Source organism: Rhopalosiphum padi, chromosome 1 (assembly GCF_020882245.1).
Source record: "Rhopalosiphum padi isolate XX-2018 chromosome 1, ASM2088224v1, whole genome shotgun sequence".
Classification (NCBI taxonomy): Eukaryota; Metazoa; Arthropoda; class Insecta; order Hemiptera; family Aphididae; genus Rhopalosiphum; species Rhopalosiphum padi.
This window is the reverse complement of record NC_083597.1, coordinates 25,571,418-25,582,386: the sequence shown is the minus strand read 5'-3', so window position 1 is coordinate 25,582,386 and position 10,969 is coordinate 25,571,418. Positions and strand designations below refer to the sequence as shown.

The 10,969-nt window shown below is 27.7% G+C and overlaps 1 protein-coding gene across 3 annotated transcripts in view; it reads left to right on the top strand.

The window, feature by feature from the left end:
* The first annotated feature begins 6,104 nt into the window (after positions 1–6,104).
* LOC132932179 (uncharacterized) overlaps positions 6,105–10,969 on the top strand; it is a 294,142-nt gene continuing 289,277 nt past the window's right edge. For all 3 annotated transcript variants that reach the window (XM_060998425.1, XM_060998424.1, XM_060998423.1), the window contains exon 1: positions 6,105–6,445. The gene's annotated coding sequence lies outside the window, so the exon portion shown is untranslated. The remainder of the gene's footprint in view (positions 6,446–10,969) is intronic.

Sequence of the window (10,969 nt, the reverse complement as noted above, 5' to 3'; positions counted from 1 at the left end):
AAAGTTAAATTTACTTTTTGTCAATGTCGTGCTGAAAAACTTCGTAAAAACAAAACACGTATATTGTATTGTTGTTATAGGTGCTTTTTTTTTTTTTTAAAAACATATAAGAAAATGGAGCTGTAAAAAATTCATAACCGTAACTTTAATACCTCACTTACATAAGTTGACCCTACACAAAATCTAAAAAGTATATACAAACGCTCAGAGTTATAAATGCATTATTTGCCGTGACTTTATAAGCTATAATGAATATCGAATAAAGAAATTTAGAAAGGGACACTTTTATTTCACTTAGTTTATCTCAGTGCAGGATAATGTGCATACCTGCAGTATTAGTATCTATTTATTATCAAACATTATTTCATTGTAAAGAAAAATGATTTTTACCAAAGATGTATTAATACTTGCTGAAATTTTTTTCAAATTGTTTTGTTTTCGAACTTCGGTAATATTTTCTTCACTTGTTGAGAAATAATTGAACATATTTGAAAAAAAATATCTATATAGATAATTGGATTTGTCTACATTGAAATTTTAGAATTTTCTTATTAAAAAAAAAAAGTTGTTCACAAAAATAAAAAAAATAGGAGAAAACAAATGTTATCACAAAACTAATATATCCATTGCTTCGTTTAGAGATTAAAATACAAATAAAATGTTGCCAAACTAATATTGTTTATCTCAATATTGAAAATATATTTTGTGTCGAGTAAGCCGGCTAATTTTGGTTTTCACTATCAATTTTGAATACTGAATTGATTAAATATTTGAAATAATTCAAATCGTGATTAATTCTTAAATACAGACTTAAAATATATTTTATTGATGTATGTACTAGCTAGATAGAAACACTATAAAATATGTATTTATTTATTTATAAATAACTTATAGAAAACAATAGATAATTAAGTTTACACAAACTCTACGCTTTGTTATGTTTTTGTAATCTACTAATTGTGAAAATACAATGTAGGAAGAGTATCTAGAGAAACGTATGTAATTTAACATCGTTATATAACACAGGATATGTACATTGGGTAATTAGTTTAAAGTAACGATTTTGGGGATATATTTTTTTTGCATAATTCTTACAAAAAAATATTTTGACTATCTTATTGTTATATTTCATGTAACATTTTTTTATTTTTTGAATGGTAAAGCAAAATATCATTCTACATTTTGTATGAATAAAAATAAAAGTTTGAATGAGTAGTTAATAGCAAAATATTTGAAAATTAGATATGAGTGGAGTGGAGTGTACTGGATTGGACAGGGTACACTGAAAAATGTTGATATCCTGTAGGCTTCATTCTAAAATTAAAATACTCTAAAATTAATTACTGGTTCATATTTTGATTTTTTACATAATATTTCTACAATTATCGGAATATGGAATTTAAAATATGCGTAGTAATTCAAAAAAGTAAAAATCTTAAAAATATGTACAATAATGAAAATTATAAGAATAAAAAACTACATATTTTTCAAAAGGATTAATAATACTTTACGAGATTATGAGTGTTTTGTGCTCAACAAATTATCCTATTTAGTATCATGTTATTATAATAAAAGATAATATATATCTAGTTACAATATAAGAAAATAGATACATGCTGATTGTGTATGTTGTTTTTGATTTGGGGTTTGATGTATTAAAAAAACAACAGTGGTATCACATACAGTATTGAAGTGGAACAACAAATATTCAGAATATAAAAAGTCCAACAATAGAAGAGTATCTGATGATGTTATTTTCTAAAAAACCAACATTGTACATGAATGACAATCGTTTCCCCAATTTTACAGAGTAAATAGCTTTTTTTTTTTAAAAAAACACTATAACCACGTACTTAGAATGTGGTTTTAGAATGAATTTCAAAGACCATTTACAGATTCTAATATGGGTATTCATCGATTTCAAAGAAAAGCAATTTTCTTCTGTTGCTCAATTCAAATTTTTCATGACAAATTTTATTACGTGGTATGCATGAACAATTTATAAATTAGAATACACTGGGTTTTTATATTGTCAATCAAAATTATGTATATTTAATAATTTTATTCATTGTTTCTTTTTGCCAATTTGGAATAATAAAGAAAAACAAATTATAAATCTTGTTGAAAATTTCTATCCAAAGGTTATAATATGATATTATGATAATAAAATTAGTAAAATCTTCAAGTAATAGGTATACTACCAGTATATTTATTTACTACTTTCAAGTTACTACTACCTTTTTAATTATTTTTATATACATATTTAGTGAAAAAGAGACCTGGGGATGAATAAGATAATAATATGAAATCGTTAATTTTTTTCAAAGCGCTAAACGTTTGAATGAAGAATAATAAAGTTTTTATTTTGTTTGAGATAACTTATTTTGAATTTTGTTTACATTTTCGTGAGTTTGGACTTTATTTTAGAAGTTCATTTTGCTTCAAAGTCCATATGTTTCAATGGAAATATAAAAGTTTCTAAGAATTAGAATAATTAATAACAAACAGGTAGGTACCAATAATTTGTTTTTGTTTATTTATTGTTTTGGTTTCAATTGTAGCAAACAAAGTTTATAACTTTGATTTTATTTCATGTTGGTAATTAATTATGGTACATAATAATTAGTGAAAAGAAAGTTGCAAATATTTTATAATCTATTTTGATTTCTAAATTTATTCATATTATGTACAATATATAATAGGTTTGCTAATCAATAAAATAGTAAAATATAAATAAAAAAATTCCTTTCAATACATTAATTACGTGTGCTTCACAGAGAAGAAGGTTAAAAAGTAAGATATGAATTGTTTTTGTTTTAATTATACTAATATTAAATGAGTTGAACATTCAATAGTAGGTTTTTATTCTTATTACTGTATGAGTATACATTTCAAATTACTCTGCGTAAAGTCATAATGGCTAATTCAAATTTTAGTAACTTTAATAGTTAAGAACTTGTGAGTAGAACTATTTCATCTAAAGAAATTAACTTGCATCAATATTATGCTTACAAACTAATTAATATTTCAAAGGACCTTTCCAAGTCTGAGTATAAATTGTACACGGAAATCATTTTAGTTTAATTTCCCTGGGCACAGTTTCAGTGATTTCAATTTTATTTGAACACTCATTACGGCGCGGACAGAAAAACTAAAAAGTTGTTTAGAAATCACCGTAAAGTCGTGTGCATAATATTGTTATAACGTCTCACGGCTGTAAAAGCTTGTCGTAAGTGTTGTGATGATTCGATGCCTACACGGGCGAGACGTACTTATCTTTATTTAAAATAACATAATAACCAGTGCTAAGTTATTATATGATACCCAAGAGATGTCTTTCACGACCTACGGGTGTAAATTTTCTTAGATTTTAACCAAATTACTAAACATACATATTGATGTGTATAACGAAGGTTTTTAATATCCAAACGTTTATTAAATTTTTTTCGTTGCAGTATTTAAACAAGTCAAATATAATATATCTAGTGGCCTAAAACCAAAACCCGAACAAATGATTCGGTCGCAAAGTTCTAATGGTCGCAGACGCAATATCGACAATATTAATACAATAAGCTACTGTGTAGGTATAGATTGTGTGTTATAAAAATATTGGTAACTATATGTATAGGTACTAGGCAGACTATTATAGTGTGACGTTCGTTGTAGCACTGTGCGGTAGAGTTTGTTATGCGGATTTGATATTATAATAATTTCGGCGGTGTCAAAATAATTATCTCGGAGAAACAATATTTATGGCCAACATCGGACAATGTAATCGGAAAAATGTGTCGGAAAATAAATCCAACACTGGCGGTGACGTGACCGAGGCGTCTCTCCGTTATACGTCGATTTATCCCGAACTGTGCCGCCCACGCACACGCTATTATAGTTGGATTTTCCGTGTCCGTGATATGCCACTCTTCGGAGAGTAAAGTGGTTATAAATCGCATTGCAGTAAAGCGGCGTACACAATGGTTACACGATGACATTATTATCTTGGCCCGTTTCGGAGTCCCGAAATCGCTGTGGGTTTTATTTCGAGCTTCCAAAACCGTGTTCATTTTTGAAATCCGTGTCCGAAAATACCATAATATTTAAACGTGTAAGTACGAGTTTTGATTTATCGCAGCGCGTAGTATTACATGGGGTTCCGCGACATATCATTATGACGTATACGCTGTAACAGTTACGCAGTAGTACCTACATTAGTACGCCTAATCCGATATTGTCATAGAGATTAATTTTGATAACAATAAATCAAAATATACTGTAAAACCTAAACGTGCAGACTACGGTAAAACGACGAATACGGCGGTGTGTATATCAAATAAGATGCGCGTGAAAATCTGCAGCTGGTCATCACACGTATATAATATATTATATGAGTATATTAATATTTTTGATTTTGATTTTTGACTATTATGAAATTCGCAAAATCGTTGTCTGGTAGTACGTTTTGCATAGGCGTAAATAGGGGTGACAGTTTGGACCTGAACAATTTTATAAGTCCTCTCAAAAATAATTCGGAGGGAAACGATAATAAATAATAATATTATGTACAAATTAAAGTTGTCGAGACAATCAATATGTTATTTTAAAGCAGTTGTATCAATACGACGGAGAATTGTTTATAAGTACTTTTATGATATTATACACGATTGAATTTAAATCCTTCATTTGAAACGCTATTATTACACCCACGTCCGGTTAAAATGGTGTACTTACGCCTTAAAATTCTCAATATAAACTTGTTTTCGCGAATTTGAGACTCCAATAATCTAAATATAAAATAATTCCGAAACATGGAAAATCACACAAATCAAAAGTCTTTCCTATCGTAATGTAAACTATAGGTATAGTAAATACACATGAAACGTTTAAACGAGTGCAGTGGCATCATTTGAGTTTTCAATAGAGCGGAGAAAAATTTTTGATCGGTCTAAAAAAAACCGATTATTACGCTCGCAAACCAAATATTTCTACTTCTAATTTTTGTCAAATCCCTCCATCTTGCATATTTTATAATTTAAAATAGATAAATTAAATATAAAGTAGCGAATATTTTATTTTTTATATTAATTAACTTACGATTAAATAGCAAAAATATTTTTAATCTATTAGTAAATGTCTTCCTGTTTTCATTTTTGCAATTACACCCACCGCACAGAAATAAAACCACAAAATAGATTAAATTTAATCAATTTTGTGATTAAACTATATGATTATTTATGATTACTGATATTACTGATGTAACTGATATTATTATTGTTATTGTACATACGATAAATATTATGTTCCTTTTCTTTTACTCAACATACACCAACTTACACACATACACGTCCTCGTACACTGGCCCCATCGGACTGTTTTAAAATCTGAGGTTAGGCAAATGCATATTCCTGCCTCCCCAAATGATGCCCCTGAACGAGCGAGTAAATCATTTAACCGTCGTTCAGAAACGATTTTATACACCGTTACATTTTCCACGATTATTTCGTATACGAGCGTTTTGGAAAAGCAATTTAGCTTCATCGGAAAAAACCGTATATATATACTAAGATATCTTAGACAGTGATAGTTGGATGGGTTTTCAGAATAAAAATTCATTTATTTAATACGCCTAGTATTAAAGTTAAGTATATAACATAGTCCATATTATATAGGACTTGCGATATCCGCGGGCTGTAGTTTGGAGTGTATCGCATTTGTATACGTTCAAACATCGTGAAAACTATATCGGCGACAAACCATCGTTTTAGGTGTTTTATAGTAGAGGGGAGGAGCTTGGCATCGAGTTTCGATCACGAAACACTGCGGCGGTCAAGACGGACTGGAAATCGGACGGGGTGCGACGCTGGCAGAGGAAATAATATATCGGTTAACATTACCGTTGTTCGGGTAGGTTATTACGACATTATATTGTCGTCGTCGTCAAAAACTGGGGTGCTAAAATTTGCCTCTTCCAGTTTTCACCCCCCCGCGGGCAGCCGCGTGTTTGAGTGGCGACGGTGGCGGCGCTGTTACCGTTTCGTGTGTGCCGGCGGCCGACGGGATCGACGGCGGGTACAGGCGCCCGCTTCTTTGGCGGTCCAGTCGGTGGTCGGCAGACAACGCGCGACATTGTCTTTTGACGAGCGGTGTTTTCGCACTCGTGAACGGTCTCTGTGTCCGCTGTCGTCTCGCGATTCGTACCGCGTAACCGTGAGAACGCGAGTTTGGATAAAAAAAAATAATTTTTAAATAAATATTAATAATAATCGCAGTCACAACAACAGTGGATAGTGCGGTGTCCTCTTTCCCACCACCCCCGAGTCGGATTCGGTTAACACGTAATAATATCATAATATCGTATCACGCACGCGGCTATCGAACACCAAAGTAATATTATTTACGCGAATCGCCTCGCGGTCGTCGCAGGTTTTTTTCTTCACGTCCAACGGAACAGGTGAAAGAGTTTGCAATAATCATTTACTCTCCAATGCATGGACCTCTCAACTTCATCCTCTATATTATTTTCCTACTACACGTTTTTTTATTGTCCGATACAACTTTTTTGTGTTAAATTCTCGCGCGTATTAAAAATCGGTCAACCGATGAAAATAATGTCGACATGTAAAAATCCACTTGTTAAAATAGGTATGCGCGATAATATGTATATAATATTTTGAACGTTATGGTTATTACAGTATATGCATATTTTTTCTACGCTTTGTGAAATTCATTATAAAAATAACGATATTTTTTTACTGAAACGTACAACAAACAACACGTTTGCAGCTATTATATGTTATGGTGTATTAATATTTAATATACAGGTAGAACCTGGTAGGTGCATATTTTTTCTTTTTGATTTACGTTAATAATTTAATGACATTTTTAATAATCTTAATAACATTTTATTTGCTGTATCACCCGTGTTCTCGCGTGTTTTTATTTTTCTATTTAATTCAAAAAAGTAATTTTTGTATAATATAATTTCATAGTTGCGTAAATGTAATGTTGAAAATGCCCGTTAAAACCTTTCGATTGATACGGATAAATTATGTCCCGCATATATAAGCTGCATATTGCATTTTATGTATTGTATATGCCGTAGAAGAATATAGTATAATTAACTGAATATTAAATTAATTTATCGTTAAAAATATATTTATAAGTATGATTCGTTTGTACAAATGGTTCTAAGTTATAATAGTGAAAAAATTAAATTATATTACATAATAATACCTTACAAATGCGTGTTTGTTTAAACCAACATCTATCAGAGAAGTGTCAATAGATGTTATATCTCAATTAGAAATTGTCTAGATTAGACGTTAAATTGATATCTTACATTATGATAGTAGATTTTTACTATTTTCCATTTACTTTTTAGTTCACTGGATATTATTAATATTTAAAATTCATAAGAAATTATTTGTCTTAATCCGATCATAGAACAATCTTATTCTATAGATATTTTATCCATATTTGTAAAGCGAAGAGAAAAACTATTATGGTTTTACAGTGACGTGTTAAAAAAAACAAACAATAGTGTGTCAGCGATCACTTTTTGCTGGTGGTAAATATATTTCTGGTCTTTCATGTAGCAAATTCAATCGATTGGAAATAATTGGACCAAGACGGAACTTTGGGTTTGTTAATATCGGAAAAGTCCATTATTTGGCAAAAAAAAGTAGGTGAAATTCGTGATAAAATCTGATGGTATTTTTTAGTATTTTTTTTAAACTTAAAAAGTAGAGGCAGGCATGTACATGAAGTTGGCTACTTTATCCTATAATCTTAAAAATAACACCAAATATTTTCAAATAATTACAAATTGAAATTTGTGGCAAGTATAAGTATAATTTTAGATTTTGAGGGAGCAATGATGAATCTATTGATTTTACAAAGATGTCTGGTTTTTTTTTAGGAGTACACAATATAATTTGTTGATAAAATCCTACAATTTTCCACTCTGAGGACGATTTTGGATAGCAAATTGGATCTAGTTTGAGAGATGAAAAATTCCTAGTATTTTTTATAATCGGAAAAATAAACGAAAAATTAAGAAAGTAAATTTTTACGTTAAACTAGATGTTGACTAAATCGATACTTTTATTTTGTTATAATTAAAAAACAAATAACCACAGAAACTTTACATTTTCACTAAGAATTTATATTATCTTTCTCTATACATGGTATAATTTTAAAAATATTTTAACTTATTTGAGCTATTTATAGACAATTTAAATTATAGATTTTTTATTTTTTTTTCTATAAATGTCACTAAAAAATGTATAAAGATGTATAAAAATCTCGAAATATACAAGTTTTATTGTAGTTAGAAATAGATAAAATTGTTTATTTATATCTAAGATTTTCAAATTGAATAGTAAAACGATTTTCATAAGTTTTTAACGAATATATAATTTGTGTATAAAAATTGTACCAGAAAGCCAAATTAATTTTTCATGAGCATTTGAAATTCAAATTTTTTATTTAAACTATTTCTTTTCAAACAATTTTTATTTTTTGTCGTAATTCGAAAACGAATAATCGCAGATACTTGGAATTTTAACAACATATTTATATTATAATTTTAAAAACTCTCTTGGTAGGTATGACAATTTTTAAATTTTATTTAGTTCATAAAAAAACTATTTATTGGGACGAAATTTAAAAAAATTTAATGCAAGATTTCTCATGAGTACTTCATACTGAAACCATAAAATCTAAGAAATATATAGAGACAATTATTTTTTATTGGCATTTTAAGTACAAATGTATACGAAATTATTTATTTAAATGATAGATATAACGAAGTTAATTTTTTTGTTATAATTTAAAAACATTATTCGTGGGAACTTAAGACGTTTTCGTGAATTATAATATTATAATACATTTTACAATACGCAACAATATTTTTGATTTATTGTAAGATAATATTTATTTATATTACAAATCTATTTTTCCAGTTTTACGGTATTTGCAGATAGATAAAATTAAATTTCGAGTTACATACATTTTAAATAAAAATAAATAAAATTTTTTATAATACGATATGAATATGTTTATTATTATAATAATTAAATACTAAATTATCCAAGAAATAATTATATCAACTCATGGTAATACTAAAAGTAAAATAAATGGCTTTAATAGTTTAAAAAAAAAACATATCACGAAATATACTTGATGATATTATAAGCTGACAGATCGTTCCCGCTCAGAATCGTTTTCGTATTCAATGATAATATATCATTGAATTCAAATTTAACACACCCATAACAGTAACCCACTCGACACCTAATATACAGCAGAGCGGTACCCGCTTGCCTTTTTTTTTTATTGAAAACTAATGGGTTTTGTTCTCTGGTTGCTACGCTTGCTTACCCTCTTCTACACATAACCAACATTTAGGATGTTTTATCTAAAATAATTTTTATACTTCAGTACTTACTTACAATACATTTTTTGAGTTGTCATAGAACATTGAATAATATTTTAATTATATAATATAATTTTTTTTTTTTATAATATAAGGAAATAGTATAATAATGAATGTGTTTTAATTAATTAAAAAATAATTCATTTTTAATAATAATATTCTAATAACTTTGAAAGTATTAGAAAACTTAACACATATAAAAACAACGATAGTAATTAATTTTTAAGTTTTTACAGTATCAATTTATAAATTAATGTTTAATTTAAATGTTAAAAATGTATATGATATTTGAAAATACAATGTAAAATATCTATTAAATATTTTTAATTTTTTAATGACTATAGAAATTCAATATTTTTGATTTATAATAAGATCGACATACGTAGTGCCATATAATTAAATCTAATTGAAATAAACCAACATTATCACATGTTTATTAAATAATTATTCCATGAATTCATTCTGAAAATGTATGTTAATAATTAAAGTGGCTTAAAAACAATGTTTGATACTTTACATTGATATAAAGATGTGATTCAGATTATACGACAAAGGTCTTTTCCCAATGCTTTACAATTTTATTACAGAACTTACAATTTAGGTTTTGACATTAAAAATATTAATATTATTTTTTTGTAAGGTGAGGTATCTAATATATCTATGTTATTATTATATTATGTTGAGTATTGATACATAGAATATGACGTATTGATATATTCAATGAATGCATTGTATGCCCTTATGTAAGAACCTACATAAAATGATTATATTCATTGAAATTTATAAATATTAAATTATAGATTTTATACAACACTAAAATTCAATCATCATTTAATCAATGAGTTTTTTTTACTAACACTGATTGCAGAATATAGTTTCATCATAATATAATATTTGAATTCAAAGCTAAATTAATGCACTCAAAATCAGTGATTTGGAGTGGTCTATGATATAATATTTATGTAAAACAATTTTAAAAATATAAAACTACCCCCCCCCACCAAAAAAAAAAAAAATTAATGTAAAAACGTTAACATTATAAGTGGATATGATAATGAGTATTTGTGTATATTGTATTAAAATAATAAATATTAATATTTGAAGCATCAAATGTACATTAATTGTACAACAATGTACATATTATGATATATTTATATTATAAAAAAACATTATACATATAATATTACTTAAAATAAGAAAATTAAAATAACGTGAACATAATTAATTTTGTTGTAATCTTTAAGGAAAGTTTAAATTTCATTTTAATACTACGGATACAAAAAAATATGTGAATGTGGCAAAAATGTCATAAAGTTGTAAGTTTAGAACAATACAATTTTGAGAAATACACCCAAGTTTTAAATGTCTCGTCTTCGTATCACGAAATAAATTATTGATTTATGTCATGTAACTATATATATATATATTAAATATACACACGTTATTTTATTATTTCGTAATATATCGTTGCACGTCACGTGCAATATTATAACATCGTTGTTCGACGTTACCACCACCGAAAACGAGTCACGGCGGTGC